Source organism: Rhinolophus sinicus, chromosome 5, assembly GCF_057876585.1.
Source record: "Rhinolophus sinicus isolate RSI-liver-muscle chromosome 5, RSI-T2T, whole genome shotgun sequence".
Lineage (NCBI taxonomy): Eukaryota > Metazoa > Chordata > Mammalia > Chiroptera > Rhinolophidae > Rhinolophus > Rhinolophus sinicus.
In genome coordinates this window covers 42,147,921-42,163,858 of record NC_142505.1, presented here as the reverse complement: position 1 = coordinate 42,163,858, position 15,938 = coordinate 42,147,921, and the positions used below count along the sequence as shown (strand labels likewise).

At 46.8% G+C, this 15,938-nt stretch overlaps 1 protein-coding gene and 1 long non-coding RNA gene across 5 annotated transcripts in view; one reads left to right on the top strand and one right to left on the bottom strand.

The window, feature by feature from the left end:
• ATG7 (autophagy related 7) overlaps window positions 1–15,938 on the top strand; it is a 219,959-nt gene that overhangs the window by 187,286 nt on the left and 16,735 nt on the right. The gene's annotated exons all lie outside the window — the stretch shown is intronic.
• On the bottom strand, window positions 7,468–14,598 carry LOC148758240 (uncharacterized). The gene is made up of 2 exons (XR_016021302.1): window positions 14,154–14,598; window positions 7,468–13,530 (listed from the first exon to the last, which is right to left on the bottom strand). It is a non-coding gene; the product is annotated as an uncharacterized LOC148758240 (long non-coding RNA).

Here is a 15,938-nt window from a genome sequence, read left to right as displayed (position 1 = left end):
TACTGTATGATTCCAACTATCTGACATTCTGGAAAAGGCAAAACAACGGAGGCGGTGAAAGATCAGTGGTTGCCAGGGGCTGGTGGGCAGCAGGAGCCAGTAGGTGGAGCACAGAGGAATTTTAGGGCAGTGAAAACAAAGACTTTGTCCTTGTCCTTAAGGATGTCTGTTCTCGCTGGGGAGACAGACACAGCACAGCAGGAGATGGAGGAAGTATGGATTTCTCCTCTGTACCCAGAGGAAGCCAGAAGAGGGACCTGACTGGCGCTGCGGGGGCTTCATTAGTGATTTTCTAGAGGAAGACGTGCATCTAAGGTGTAAGGAGAAAGACCTACAAACAGAAAGACAGCAAGAAGAACGTTCTAGGCCACAGAACCTGCACATTGAAAGGCCTAGAGGTAAGAGAGAGGAACAGACACTGTGACTGGAGAGCAGCTCAGCGGAGCTGGGAGGGCTGAGCAGCGAGGCTGAGGGCACAGCTGGGCTTGGTCAGCTCCACAGGGACATGGCGCCTTGGTGTTGAGAGCCACGGGGAGAGCCAGAGGGGCTTGAGCAGGCTGACATCATCAGATCCCTGCTTCACAAAGATGGCCACACGGTGCAGGACAGATTAGAGATGATGGGTTGGCTCAAGGAGGACAGTGGCTTGGCTAGCAGCAGGCTGAAAAGCAGTGGATGAATTGAGAAGATAGAATCTACAGGCCCCAGTGATTGGTTGGATGACGAGTGAAGGAGAGGAAGGGGACGATGGGGATTCCTTGGGTTCTGGTTCTGGTTCACACAGCTGGCCGCGGTGAGGGCTTTCACAAAGAGGATGAGGAGCTGGGAGAGGAGGACAGGAAATAAAGCTAGAAGGGTGATTAAACCACGCTGTGAGAGTACCGACTGCCAAAGTAAAGACGGGGTATTGAAAACCCAGGGCAGGAACCATATTGTTGCAAATCACTGTCTGTTACTGCTCTTTTCTTTGATACATCGACTTTGGCCAGAAATGGGGCTATAGATGGACATCTGGGAATTGTTAGATTCTAGAATAAACATTTGACAGCCTCTCCATTCCCAAAGTGGCCCATACCCAAACTGACAATCGGGCTTGCTGAAGCATGGAGAAAAGCTTGCTAGGAGACTCAAAGCCAACGTAATTAACTAAAAGAGAATAGCTTGTGTTGAGTTTTTGACAATTATTTTTTAAAGTATTGAATTTCAATGGTAAGGTAAACAATAGGACCAACCCTAATCTCTCTTGATGCCTATTTCTCGTCTGGTTAATGAAGGAAAAAGGACCTGCTGATCTCCAAGCTCCTGTCTGGCTCTGAAATTCCAGCCTAATAAAATTGTCATCAAGATTTCAAAAAAACAATAACCTCTGCTTATGTGAACAGAGTCAGCCCTATCCCTTACTGAGCCTCAAACGTTTTTTTAATCCCAAATCCTAATTTTGAAACTCCAACTTGCCAGATTTTCCAGAGTATAAATCCCCTGACCAGTGAGTGAGCTGTTGTTTGAAAATTCTGTAGCCGCTGAAGCTTTGACGTTGTCTTAGGAGGGAGGCGGGGAAGAAGAGAGAGAGGGAGTTCCATGCTTCCAGCAATAAAGGTCCTCATCCTAATACCACCAAAAGCTAACAGCTATCTTGTGTCATATAAGGAACCCGGGTACAATTATCCCATTTTCATGAGAAAGAAATAAGTAGATGGGAGGTAATGCGTTCAGACGCTGTGCTTCCTTGGTGGAATACCTGTGGGTAGGAAATCTTACTCAACTTTTGTCTTGATGCTGTTCTTAGAATAGACCTGAGAAGCAGTCCCAGCCACGTCTCCTTCCCGGTGCGGGGTGGGGGCGGGAGGGATAAAGTAGGTGCACGCTGTGTTCTGTTCACGCTTACGATATTCTGCCTGTCACCATTGCAGTCAGCTGGTGAGAGGAGTTTTGATACTACCTGAAATATTGTTTTATTTCAACTCAGTTATCTTTACTTTCTCCTTCCCCTCCCCACTTTCAGATAATGACACAATTTTTTGGCATTCTTAAATGGAAATAGCTTTGGGACCACATTCATACAGCTTGAGGCTGTGCTGGTCTTGCAGTGACGAAGGGAAGGAGGGAGCCTGTCAGATATTCAAATGGCAGCTACGTGCTTGAGCGGTGGGCACATAAATTCATTTAATTTTCATGTGCATCTTGTGAGACCAGGACGCTGAGGCTCAGTGAATTCAGTAAAATTACCTAGAATCACACAGCCGAACAGGCGCAGAGCTAGGATTTGAACCCGCTTCAGGCAGACCCCATCCCATGCTCCTCCACTCAGCATGCAGCTCTACCCTGCCTGGGGGACGCCAGGTGAGAATCCCTTCACCAGCAACATTCTACTAGAGAGCCAGCATGTCGGAAATGGCGCTGGTTGCCTTTTCTGTGTCCATTCAGTAAACAAATGGAGATGATGCAGCTACCTCCCTCATCGGGACTTTTTAACAGTGAAAGAGATATTATCCCTCTAAGGGTTTTGGCTTCCAGCTGAGCAGGAAGTACCTGCTCATCCAGGAACCCTATGGCTACTAATAGTGGCTGCTGTGCCAGGCACAGCCTAGATCGGCTGGGAGAATAGGCGTGAGGAAGACACATCCCGTCCTGGAGGAGCTCACAGACCAGGGCAGGAAATGACCCCTAGATAACAAGCATGTAGTGAAAGCAGGACCTCAGCACACAGCTCTGAGGTTGCCCTCTTACCTTGAAGCAGCGGTTGCAATGTCCTGACACTCTTGATTATGGAAATCACTCTGTGGATTGGGACCTCAGCTTGTCAATAACCTACAGTGTGTTTGGGACATGGTTTTTCACCTCTTTGAAAAGTCAGCAGTTAGTAAGAGTCCTCAGCCCCCTCGCCCTCATATCTTCCCTCCACTCAGGTAGGCACAGAATTAGGCACAGCTGCTTGAATTCTCTCCCGGGGGTCAACATTCTGTGAGCAAGTGAGCATTTTCTAGCACTTGAGGCTGCCATGTGAGCCTAACCGTGGAGTTGGTGGGGGTTGGGGTGGGGGTTAGCTGTCGTCTTAGCCATGGCTGGGGATTGGACAGGAGAAGAGCAGAGTGGACAGCTATAGACTGTTGGGGTCACAGTGGCTTTCTCTGCAGCATGGGATGATGTTAATAATGTCTCCCTAACTTGGGTCTTGAGGGGATAGTCCCAACGAGTCATAGATCATGAGATCATGGGTGTAATGTGTTCAAGATCTGTAAAGCACTAAGCAGAAGTTAGTTGCCATTAGTAATAATGAGTTGGGAAGGCTGGTAACACATGAAACTACGAGATGTTTGAGAACACTGGCTGTACACGCTAGACACTGACAAAGTAGTAAAGGAAATCTGAGTTTGGCTGGGACCTGCCTGGAAAAGGGTGGCTAAGAGAAGCGTCGCAGAGGCGGTGACTCATAAACACTCAGAGATTATAGACATAGGGTGGTGGAGAAAAATAGGTGGAAATTCTAGATTGGGGGGAAGGCACACAGAATGGCAAGGTAGCAGGAAGGAGCAAGCCGAATGAGGGACATTGAAGACCCTCTGATGCACCCAAATGGTCTTTTTCTAAGCTGCTGCCAGGGCCTGCCATGGGATCATGGCCATCCCAGGAAACTTCGTGGGGCATTTTCCATGCATTTAGTGACTCTAGCTTGCTGCTACTGACAATAGCAAAGTAGATAAAACGTTTGAATGCCTACTGGTATTATGCTGACTTTTATCTCATCGGTCTTCACTACTGTTCCATGAGGTGCCTACCATGACTATCCTCATTTTATAGAAAGGGACACTGAGGGACAAAGAACTTACATGACTTACTCCGGTCATCAGCTAGTAAGTGTCTGAGCTAGTGTCTGAGCCATTTCGGATCTGTCTTTCCTCAGAATCCAAGCGGTACAAGGTTGTTCTTGGGAGGAGGAGATCTTTATGCCTTCTAAGCCCATTCACCTCCTTTCACCTAGTTCTCTTCTATTTGGAGATGTTCCCGTTGCAGGGTTAAGCCACATCAGAGGCTGGCGAAACTCTTTGGTGGAGTGTCAGGGAACCCTGACATCCGAAAGCCGAGACTGGTGTGTTTTTGAAACGTCCTACTCTTTTGTGCCTTCACTCCTTTCTCCTAATTAGAGATGGGTTTAGGGTCATTTGGAAGATGATTCTGCATTAGGAGACACTAAGGCATTCCTGAGTAAGCGCAGGACTTATTAACCAATCAGACAAGCAAGTGAGCCTCATGGAGTTTACAGCTCTGCAGGTCGGCCTAGTGAGTTAGCAGGGTTGGGCAAGGCCACTAAAACACTCCTGTGAAAAGCTGCACAGGACTGGGAGGGTCTTGGAACAGAAGTAGTAAGGTCTTGGGGCAACAGACATGACTATTAATGGAAGTTAGACTACATTCTATCAAAATGGTACACCCAATTGAATATGTGCTTACTGGGCAATTCCACGGGACTGTGAATAATGAATTCTAACAAACCACAACCTTCAACTAGCCTAGTGAATGCTCTCTGTGTGTCCCCTACTCTGAGTCGGATGTTCCTGCCTTGAAGCATGGCGGTGTCAGTGGCAGGGCTGCCAGGAGACACAGGCAGACGGTGAACCCCACACTTAGGGTTTCCCGGCAGGAATTCCCACCCGTTCTTGGGAATTTTTTTCTTTCCTTTTCTGTTCCTGAATCCCAAGAAAACTTGGTCGGGAAATTGGGAAAATCAGCTCCTTGAACCCAGGTGGTTGGTAGTATCAGTTGTCACTTTGTGGAAACCATTCATTGTGGAAAACATAAAACCATTTATATCTTGGGATTTGGGAACTGGAAAGCGAAAAATAATTCCTGACAATGGGTGGGAATTCCCGCCTGGAAACCCTACCTACAGTGTTTTGATTTGATGTTTGAAGTATCCTTTTCACAAATTAATAGACAGCTGTGGATCTAGAATCAAACAGTACCAGCCAGCATGCCTCCTACTAGCTGGGTGGCCTCAAGCCACTCACTTTTCCTCTTGCAGCCCTGTTTCCTCACATCTACAATGGACATACTGACACCTTGGAGGGCTCTTCAGAGGGGCTCATGAAAAAGTGTGATCACACTTTGTAAAGTACCTTGTAAATGCTGACTTAATTTTGTGTTGTGTAGGAGATGTTTCCTTGGGTGCCTAGAAGGCCCTTAGCTTCAGTCATTCCTGAGAACACCCCCAAGTTACAAGGTCAACCAGAAGCTCACGACGATGGTTTTGTAAATGTTTGGCTTGTGAACTAAAATTAGTACATTTCCCTCCTCAATCTTGGGGCAGGAGTGGGGGGTGGGGGGTGGGTAGGAATGTTCAATTGTTTAAATGACCTTCATAAAATTCTTAAGCAAAGATTATTTTACCCTCTATCTTGGTGACTCATCACATAGGAGACACTACCTAACCCATCTCTAGGCCTAGAGAGAGGAAGGGGGAGGATGCTTTTTAATTTTTCCCACATGCATGACTGCTCCTGGTCTACCTTTAGGCAGAGGGAGGTACTCCACAATCTTTGATTTAGAGTCATGGGGAGATCTGCCCTGCCATTCCTCGGGGAGCCCTACACGTTGATTTGCCTTTGGGAGGGTGGGGTTTGGCGTAAGCTGATTTACAGTGTCTCCCTGGTACTGGTTTCCTTTCACATGCTCTAAAGGAAGTGCTCTGGTGATACTGGCGCTGATCAAGGAACAAAGGTTTTAAAATGTCGGCTCTGGAAACAACACTGCACCTTGTGATGCTAGAATAATTATACCACTCTTGATCTCTGATTACAGCCCAAAGAACAAGTGGCTAAATCCAGCTAACATGGAAAAACTGGATAAAAGGGAAAGGGTGGGGTGGGGGGAGAGATCAACCAAACCTGTGACAAGGGACAGAGAAAGGGGCCTTGGAAGGACACAAAACCTTGTGTTTCCGCTTGTCTGGTACTAACTGCAACACCTCCCCACTCCTTTCTTTTCTGTAGCCATAAGCGCTCTCTGCGTGTTGACACTAGCGGTGGGAACTCTATGATTTAAAGTTGAGTTGAAAGAGCTGCTTTTATCATTTTAAGTACGCAGCCCCAGGCCAAAACAGACAAAACAGTTTTTGAAAGTCTCAGTTCAAAACCAGTTTGAAACATTCTGTTTTTCTCACGTGAATGTCTCCATCAAAAAGAATCCCAAATGTCTCCACTGTTCTGTGTGCCTTTCCTCTGATTGTCTACCGGGCAGGCTCCCCCAGGTTAACTGAGTAACCCAGTTAACTGGCTCCCCTGGGTTAGCTGTGGCTGAGTTAAGCTGAATGTGAAGCATGGAAGATGCAGGAAGGCACTTCCTCGCAGCCACTGACAGAACAGACCGTTGCACTACTGCCACCGCTGGGAAACCCGAGTGGGAGTGCTGGAAAATGGCACTTGGACTTTCCCTCTGACTATGGCATATTATAGAAATAGAAAAGCGCCCCATAAAATGGTGGTAGCTGCTACATGTTGCTCAGAAAAACAGAAGAATTCTAATTAAGAATGTGCAGTCTGTTTTTAATGCTACTAATAAATACCATGCATTCTGAGTCTGCAGCTGATCTCCCATTATCCTGTCACCCTCCAGGTGAGGTTTCGTACTTTACAGATCATTAAGAACGTGACTCTATTGGTGAGCAGATGCTTAAAGCGACGACACAGAAACAAACCCCGTGTATTCTGAATTGTCCCTAGCTGCTGCAGGATTTGGGATGGAATTTGAGGGCATTTATCCCTCTCTCTGCTCAAATCTCACATCAGCGTATTTCTTGAGGAGCAGAAACAAAGCATCTATCCTCTGACCCTGAGTGATTGACTTTACTCATAAGAGGTTTACAGTCAATCATTTGTGTTTTTTGGTTGTTGTTTTTTTAATTCCCTGGTCCTGGTATTTGATAGACACCCACTTGTTTGTTGATGGGTTGAGCATCTTTTATGCAGCCAGTATGATACTTAGCTACAGCCATTTTTTGAATCAGAAGACCAGGTACCGAGAAATGTTGTAGCCTTTATTTCCTCACATATAAAATAGAGATTCTGCCTCTACCACAAGATTAGTTTGAGGGTCTAAAATGCTACTGTGATAGTTGGTTAATCTCAGTGAAAAGAAGAACTGTTTCTCCCTACTCACAGAACACTCCAAACGTGTAGGTGTTTTTCCCACGCCAACCGGTTCTCCAGTTCTCTGCAGACACCGACGGGGAATCCTATAATTCAACTTAATCGTGACACTGTCTGCCTGGAGATAGCATCAGATACAACAGATTAAGGGTTCCATCTCACAAGACTGCCCTCCACTTCAGACACCAATAGCAAGTAGTGGGTCCTCAGTTTACCCACAACTTTGCCTAACTTGTCAACAAATCAAGAGTTCCCAGGACCCCCTCCTCAGGTTCAGTAGTTTGCTAGAACAGCTCACAGAACTCAGGAAAAAAAACAAGTTGAGTCACTAGATTACTGGTTTATTATAAAAGGATACAACTCAGGGACAGCCAGATGGAAGAGACGCATAGGGCAAGGTATGGGGTAAGGACACGGAGTTTCCATGCCCTCTCCAGGTGTGCCAGCCTCCCAGCACCTCTAGGAGTTCACTAACCCCAGAGCTTTCAAAACCCACGTACTTTGGGGATTTTTTAATGGCGGTTTCCTTGGGTAGACATCAGTTACTAACTCAGTCTCCAGCTCAGAGGATGGGAGGTGGGACTGAGAGTTCTAAGCTTCTAAGCATGGTGAGCAGCCCCCAATTCTGGAGCCTTCCAGGAGCCCACCAAGACCCACCTCATGAGAACAAAAGGTACTCCTGTCACCCAGAATATTCCAAAGGAATTTAGAAGCTCTGCACCAGGAACAAGGGTCAAAGTCCAAATATTAGAACAAAAAAAAAAAAAAAATGCTCCTAGAACCTTTGTCCCTTAGGAAATTACAAAGGTTTTAGGAGCTCTGGCCAGGAACCAGGGACAAAGATGAAAATATATATTTGTTTCTTTGTTCATACACTTATTTATTTATGCGTTAAACAAATATTTACTGAGCCCTTCCTTTGAGCCAGACTGACTGGGTACTGATGGCACAGATGAAAGAATTCTTGTCTTCAGGGAGTTTCCAGCGTAACCATCTCATTCAGTCTTCCTTCTTTAATAAAGGTGTCAACTTTTAAGCTCTCATACTATTATCTTTTTTAGATTCCCCACTTTCTAGAGTAAGCAAGATTCCACTCAAGTTTCCTCTTCTCTGTGAAGTTTTCCCAGGCCCATCTGGGCTCTGTATTTCTCTCTCCAACTATAAAATAAAGCCCAAAGGGAGTTAACAGTATTTCCAAAGATTGTCATGAGGTTAAAAGTGGGGGAAAAAAGAAAGATGTTATACCTTTAGGAATAATTTATTAAGCAGGTGACATTTTGCAGTCAATTCTAAGATGTGTTTGCTAGAGAAATTCTTTTTTGGTTCTTTTTGTTGTCGTTTGTTTTTTAATGACAGCTTTATTGAGATATAATTCACATACCATACAATTTACCCACTTAAGGTATACAGTTCAGTGGGTTTTTAGTATTTTCACAGAGTTGTGTAACCTTCACCACAATCAATTTTAGAACATTTTTATCGCTGCAAAAAGAAATCCTGTGCCTATTAGCAGTCACTCAACTCTTCATTCACTCAGTATATTCTTGTTATATCACGATATCACACTAGTAAACTGATAAAAAAGCTAGGCTGATATAAATGAGATTGCTGCTGCTCTTTTTCCCAAATTCACAAGCAGAGTATGAGATTTTGTAACCTTGGACCATAACCTTTACTCAGGAACCCTTGTCATTGTAGAATTTTTACTGTTTTTAAGTCGCTAACTTATAAACAATAGGGTTGTTAATAATGTCCCTGATTCTATTACATATTTTCAAATTGGTTGTTATTATTGGTATACAGCAAAACTATTGATTTTTATATGTTGATTTTACTGTATCCAAAAACATTGTTGACCTATCTTATTAGTTTTAATAGTTTGTCTGAAAATTTTTTCAGATTTTCCATGTAGACTATCATGTCTTTTACAAATAACAATAGTTTGGGCTATACCTCATTTCTTTTTCTTTCTTTTCCCCATTGGCTAAGGCTGGGAAAATAATGTTGGATCAAAGCAGTAATAGCAGATTTCTTGAATTGTTCCTGATGTTACTGAGAATGCTTCTAAAGTTTGTGATATTTGCGCTGGCTTTTATTAGGTTAAGGAAGCTCCCTTTGGTGACAGATTTGCTGTTTTACTAACATTTTGAGTGAATGATAGAAAGATTTCCTACATCTATTGAGATGTTTGACTTTTTTATCCTTTTATAAAAACTAGACGTGTGGTATATTAACTTACTAGATTTTTTTATGTTGAACCATCTTTGCATTCCTGAGAGAATGCCATTCTCTTCCACCTCTCCCAGAGTAACTATTTCTCATAGTTAAGAACTTGCATTCCTGGGAACTAACTCCTGGGGTATCAGTGGCACTGAACTAGTTTTTTGTTGTGCAAATGCCTCACAACACTCATCAGTGTGTATCAGGAGTGCATGAGAAGGAACCCTGGGATTTGTGTTCATAAGCACAATTGTTCCAGTGTACAACCCCATAGTTTATTCAGGAAGCAAACATTAAAGTTTGAGAAACTTCTGTCCTACAAAGGACTTTGCATTGGGAACAGTGCTTAAAGCAGGAAACCGTCCTGCTTTAAGATTTATCACTGTTGTCTATGTGGAAATGCAGTGAACTGATTTGGGATGAATCCTATTTCCCTGCCCATTGGCTTGAATCATTAAGTCTTCCTTACTTTGCGTTGCTCAAGATCACCCATGCAGTCATTTCTACTTCAGTTTTGGGCTTTTGGTTGCCTTCCCATTTTGAGGACCTTGGGAATATGCGTAGGTAGGAAAAGAACACAGTCATGAAGTAAGGTTCTGCTTACCTTTCTGGTTTGAAGGCAATCTTTTCAGAAGGCAAGGTTTCCTGTACTGAACCTTGTTTTCAGCTCACAGGAATGTTGACTTCATTCAACAAATATTTACGGAGCTGCTGTTATTAAATCAGCAAGTAGCAGACCCTGCTTGTGTGTCCAGGTATATCCAAGTTATAATGGCACATGCCTTACAAAAGTTTACGTCATCTGTCCTGCCTTCAGAGAGCTTACAGTCAGTCTGTCTAGTAAGTCAGGCAGCCGTGCACATCTTTGGTGCCAGCCACCACCAGAGAGACTCCAGTAAAAAAGGCTTGTCTCTGACGTCACAGTCTGAGGTCCAGGCCAGTCAAGACAATCAAGGCACATGTAGAAAGTTAAAAACAACATTACAAGAATGTAATCACAATTCAAGGACACACAGAAGTCATAAATAAAATGTTGCTGGACTCATAACTACATGACCAGTCAGAATGTCAGCGGGGACGAAAGAGGTGGGGGAAGGCTTTCTGCAAAACAAGTAGGAATTGCAAAGGGAGCCTGGGGGACATTTCAGGTAAGAGAAATGCTGCATTGAACGCATGGTTGAAAACGGGGAACAGTACATCCTGGTGACACTGGTACCTATCCAGTGTCGTTGGACAAGAGGGCACATGAAAAAGGCAGAAGGAAGGGCTAGGAATTAAGAGCCCAAGGGTCATATTCTGTGGCACCGCAAAAGCCAGCCTGGCTGAGGAGTTTGTATTTCCACCCTGGGGTGCTGGGGCCAAGATGGCTCTGTGACATCCAGTCAGCTTCAGGCATCTGGCTCTCCTGTTCTTACCCTCATAATGACTGAGCCTCACTACCCTTTCCTGCTGAGAGAGGAAGAGCCCACAGACTGACTCTCTCTCTCTTTCTCGCTTCTTTTTAATTTGAAAGCAGTGGAGCAGGTGCACCATTGGCTTTCGTGGCGATGCCACTCACTCTGGCCGCAGGGTGTTGGCTTAGAGGCCTGAGGCCTGGGTGCTCCATGCAGAAAGAGCCAGCACAGATGTGTCGTAACATCCTCCCCACCTCAGCAGACATGACTAAACAAACTCTGTCTGCTTTGAACAATTAATTCATTTGTCAGAGCAGCTCACAGGGAGAGCGAGGCCTTGCAAGCCACAGCGTGTTCCTAGCAGAAAACGTGTGCGTCTGCACTTCCTTCTCCTGACCACAGTGCCAGTCCACGTGTTGAACACTCTTAAGATAAACGTTTTTAGGAAGTGCTCCCTTTTTAATATAAAGAGCCAGAGTGACCTGAGCTGCGTCTTGGCCCAGAAGTCACTTCCAGACTTCCTTTCATCAGTTTTTCTGAGAAACTTGGATGCTGAATTAGGAAGGAATGATTCGCTTTAGTTGAAAACAGAAATGCAAGAAAAATCCAAATTCTTTCCATCCGGCATCCAACCCAGACCTCGTCATGAAATGTGCCCCCTCCTCTGAAATCACCACTACCCTCTCGACCCCCATCTCTATCAGTGACCCCCATTTGGCCACGATCTTTTGTCTCCCCAATTCTTCTGAATAACAATAACTGCTCACATTTGTTTTACTCTTTCAAATGAGGACCACCTTCTCCCCTGCGTTCCCACGAGTGTCCCCTCAGCACAGGACTGTGGAATTAGGCAGGTGGGCTTCACTTCCCGTGCTCTCAGCCAATAGGTTACAGAGTCGAGAGAGTAAAACCTGGTTGTCCTGACCCAGCCTGGCACTCGGGGACGGGGTTGCTGTGAGGGTACACAGCCAATGCAGGTGTTGGGGACCCAAGGAAGAGTGTGAGCACAGGGACTTGGGACTCCTGTCCTGTTAGCCTGAGAAGTAGGGGGCCCTAAGAACAGGAGGGGACCTCACTCTCACCTCATGCTTGGCCTCTACCTCCCAGACTGTGTGAGGATGGGGTGGGGTGCAAACCCACGGGGAGGCCAAGCCTCCTTCACAGGCACACCCCACTTCCTTGCACACGTCCTTTGCTGGATGGCACTAAGAGACTCACCCACTTGTAAATGTCCTTAAGCCGAGGGGATAACCAGATAGTCCACAGATCTGTGTGTTGGCTCCCCCTGAGCTCCACCTTGACAGCAGAGCATTTCAAAGTTTCATAAATAGCTAAAAATGGTCCAATAATAACAACAGCAGCAGCTAACATTTATGGAGAGCCTGTTGTGTGCCAAGCAGTTCTAAACACTTGGTTGGTATCAGATTTAATTAAGTTAATCATCAAATTCATTTACTTGATCTTCCCAGAACCATCTCTTAGAAAGTGATCACTTGATAAGACTCAGAGAACCGAAATGATGGCATTTTATACCAACAGACAGACCAGTCGTCACTAAGCGTCCCAGGCTGGACACGGAGGCGGCGGGCAGTGCGGGAAGGCGCGTCCTACCCTTGGGGTCCTTGAGATTCAGGATTCTAGAAGGGAATTTACACTGTGTGATTCGCTGCTAACAGGGCCTTGTCCTTTTAGTCTCTGATTCAACAAGCAGTTCTTGAGCACGATTTCCTGAGCGTCTGCTGGTGCTGAGCACGGTGTGAGGTGCTGCAGACACTGATCCTAAGGACACTTCCTCTGCAGTGAGTCGGCCAGGTGCTGGGAGGCTCCGAAGACAGGAGGAGGGCGGGGAGGGTGTCTGCAAGGATGAGTCGGAGGTACAGAGAGGGCGCTGGTGGGGAAGAGCACAGGTTCTTTCCCCAAAGTGAATGAGAACACCCGTCTCCCAATGAGGTGAGAATGGACCTCAATAACGTGTGAGTCGTGTTTACCACAGCACCGGCCAGGCAGTCAGCGGGCAGGAAAAATGAGCTGTTTTGTTCCTAGAGTAAAAGGGCTTCAGTGGTGGCTCTGAGTTTTGTTCATTTGTATACCGCTGCCTCGCCCTCAGTGTTAGCTGGCATCGGCTCCCACGCACACTGGGTACCCGCATGATCTCATGGAAGCTTTCCTAGAGGGGTGGGAAGAAGAGCAGGCCCCAGCCTCAGAGGGAAAGACTGGAGGAAGGGCCCGAGACGGGGGCAGCCTGGAGCGCTGGCTTTGGGCAGAGCAGAAAGCAGGGCTCTTCACCCTGTTGTCCTTGACCTGGAGTTACTACCTCCTGTGGGTCAGAGGGCAGGCAGGCCTCCCCCCTCCCACCCCCCCACACACAGTGTTCCGTCTGCAGGGGCTGGGAGGCTTATTGGGCTGGGAGCCTCTAATCACTGGTGGCCACGCTGAGCTGCTTACCCCCCAGCCCTCCTCCCCGGCTCCTTTCATCATCACTGTGCATGTTCATTTAAACTCAGCAAGACCCACGCCAACAAAAACAAAGAAAATGATCTCTTAGCAGTTATTTATATTGTAAACCTTCTCTGGAGTGATTTTTTTCCCAGTCCAGCTTGCAATAATTTATTAAGAAAGATAAAGTGATTTTTAAGTGTGATTTTAAACAGTTAGGCCCGTACATTAGCTTGGTTTCTGTTATTCTTCTGCTTGGGTTTGATGTTGTTCCCAACATGAGCTTTGCTTTCCCTTCTTCTCAGGCTAGTTTGGGACCACTGAGAAAAATCCCCATTCTGTAAAAACAGTCAGCCATTTAAATTACATAAATACATCGAAGCAGAAACTCTTTACTGAAATGACTGAAATTGTCATTAAAACTACTTTCTGAGATGGGCGGGAATGCATAGAGCTGATTCTTTAAAGATATTCTTTTTTTGAAGCCAAGTTTTTTCTCGTCTCTGTTAACCAAAATGCAGCCTGAACATAGTGCCTGTTGTTTATCAACAAACCAAGAAAAAAAGAAAAATGGAAAAAAACAGAACAAAAAAACTAGGAGCAGAAAACTCTGAATTGTTTATAAAGTGGATTTAAAAAAAAAAAAATATTACGAGAACAAACTACCGTTTCTTTTCTGCTCTTAAAATTTTAAGCTCTTTCAAGTGATGGCCGATTGAAAAAAAACTTGGGAGCACATCTTGAGGCCCAGGTTTCCCACTATTGCAAATGTGCAGCCACGAAGTAAAAGTTAAGAATTGTGGCCCTTTTGAGCTGTCTGGGCTGGAAAAGTACTGACCAGAGGAAAGCCTCAGGCTGGGACCACGGGGCTCCATGCCTTCCCCTTCCCCCTGGTGAAAAGCTGCCTATCTGTCCAGTTGGCATGTCTGTGCCCCTTTGCAGGGCCTTCTGTCATCTTTACCTGCAGCAGAGGATGTTCATTCAATCTGAACAAGAAAGGAACTTGAGATTCCAGCAACACATAGTGAAAAGCTTCTGGAGTCTTAACACTGTGCCCTTCTGCTGTGAGTTGGACTGTGCTGATTCTGTGGCAGCAGGCAGATGCCCGAGCGTCTATATTTAGGTGTGGGCATGAGATTGCCAAGATAAAGAAGGGCATGCATGGTCGGTGTCGCCTCAGCATGCTGTTTGTTTTGGAACAGAGGCCCTCGCGGTCTGTCCTCCCATCTCTGCTCACAGGCAAGCCCTGTGGTGCCCCGTGGGTTAGATAGTCATGGAGGAAAGGGCATCTCCCCACGGCCCAGGCAGTTTGGAAGGCAGCAGAGACCTTCCTGAATGGCTGTCTTTCATGCCGGGTGGCTGCGTGCTCTTGGGCAGGGACTAGACATCGTGGTTTCCTATTTGCTGTCCTGTAGGCAGCTGCCACACGTTCTTTTGTAGCAGGCCATGTAGTCGAGCCCTGAGTGGCTCAGACATGTCCAGTGGCTCATCGTCTCTCAAAAGCAGATGTCCTTTAACCCACAGTGAGAAGCTGCTCTCTCCTGGCTTGGTCTCCTGGGCCTGCTGCCCACTTGGGCACTGCTTGCCATTGTGTCCCTGGCCACCTTGGGATCTCCCAAGTATCCCTCCCACCCCATGGAAGGGCAGCCCGGCTCAGCAGCCTTGCCCCAGGCTCAGCAGGCCTTGCCAGGAGCCCAGACGCTTCTCCAGGTCTCAGGCCCTCGCCCCAGCAGCCTTCCCTGCCATTCCTTTTCTGACTTCCTGCTGGGAGCCTGACCTCCAGCTGGCCTTCACCCTCATCCCGTAGCTCCTGGCCCCAATGCCTTTGCTCCCCTGAATCGCCCCAGCTGTGCTACCTACCAGTCCACACCCTTGTTCACTTGTAGATCCCCTCCTCCAGGAAGCCTTCCGATTTCTAAAGGCTGACTGACTTCTTCCTGGGGTGCCTTACTTAGAGGCCTCTCTCAAGGCCATGCTGGCATTCCTTCTGGAACGTTCTAAGCATGGAACGTTCCAGAAGGAATGTTCCTGTGCAGAGCCATGGCTGAGTGCCCAGCCCTCTGCCCCTCCCCTGGGCCCATCTAGCAGACACCCTGCCTTCTGATATCCAAGGTGTGCCTTGTCTTCCTGGCCAGATGAAGACGGCCAGGGAGAAGGGCTCATCCCATCTTAGTCACCTTTGTATCCCCAATGGCACCTAACAGTGCCCAAGTCCCTAAGATGGAGCCCAGCTTCTGCCATCCTAAAAGTGTCCCTCCCAGAGCACACAGAGAGAGGGTCATGCGCATGGCAAGGAAAGGTTCAGAGCAGGCTCCCTTTGACAGGCTGGGGGAGCAGTGATGTGACAGCAGCCCTGATGGGGCTCTCAGGCCGGCAGACTGAGGGGACAGCTGTAAACCCAGTGGGAGGACCCAGCTCTTCAGGTGGCTTTGGTGTCTGAGACACACAGGCTTCCTCTGAGAAGGGCTCTGCCTGCTATTTTCACATTTGCAGGTCCAGGCTCCTGGGCACAGACTGGGGTAGGGGGGCCCTGGATGAGCTGTCAGACGTTCCCCATCCCGCCTTCCCAAGAGCCTTCAGGAGCACTCCCCTGGACCCAGGGCCCCTGCCAGCCTCACACCCTTGCTCTCATGGTGAAACACATCGGTCCTTTTTAAAGAATTTTTGCTGATCCCAGAAAAATAGGAGCCCTGAAGCTTATTGTCCTCAGCAGGGAAAAGCAGTTCTATACAGGAGGGAAAGAGCC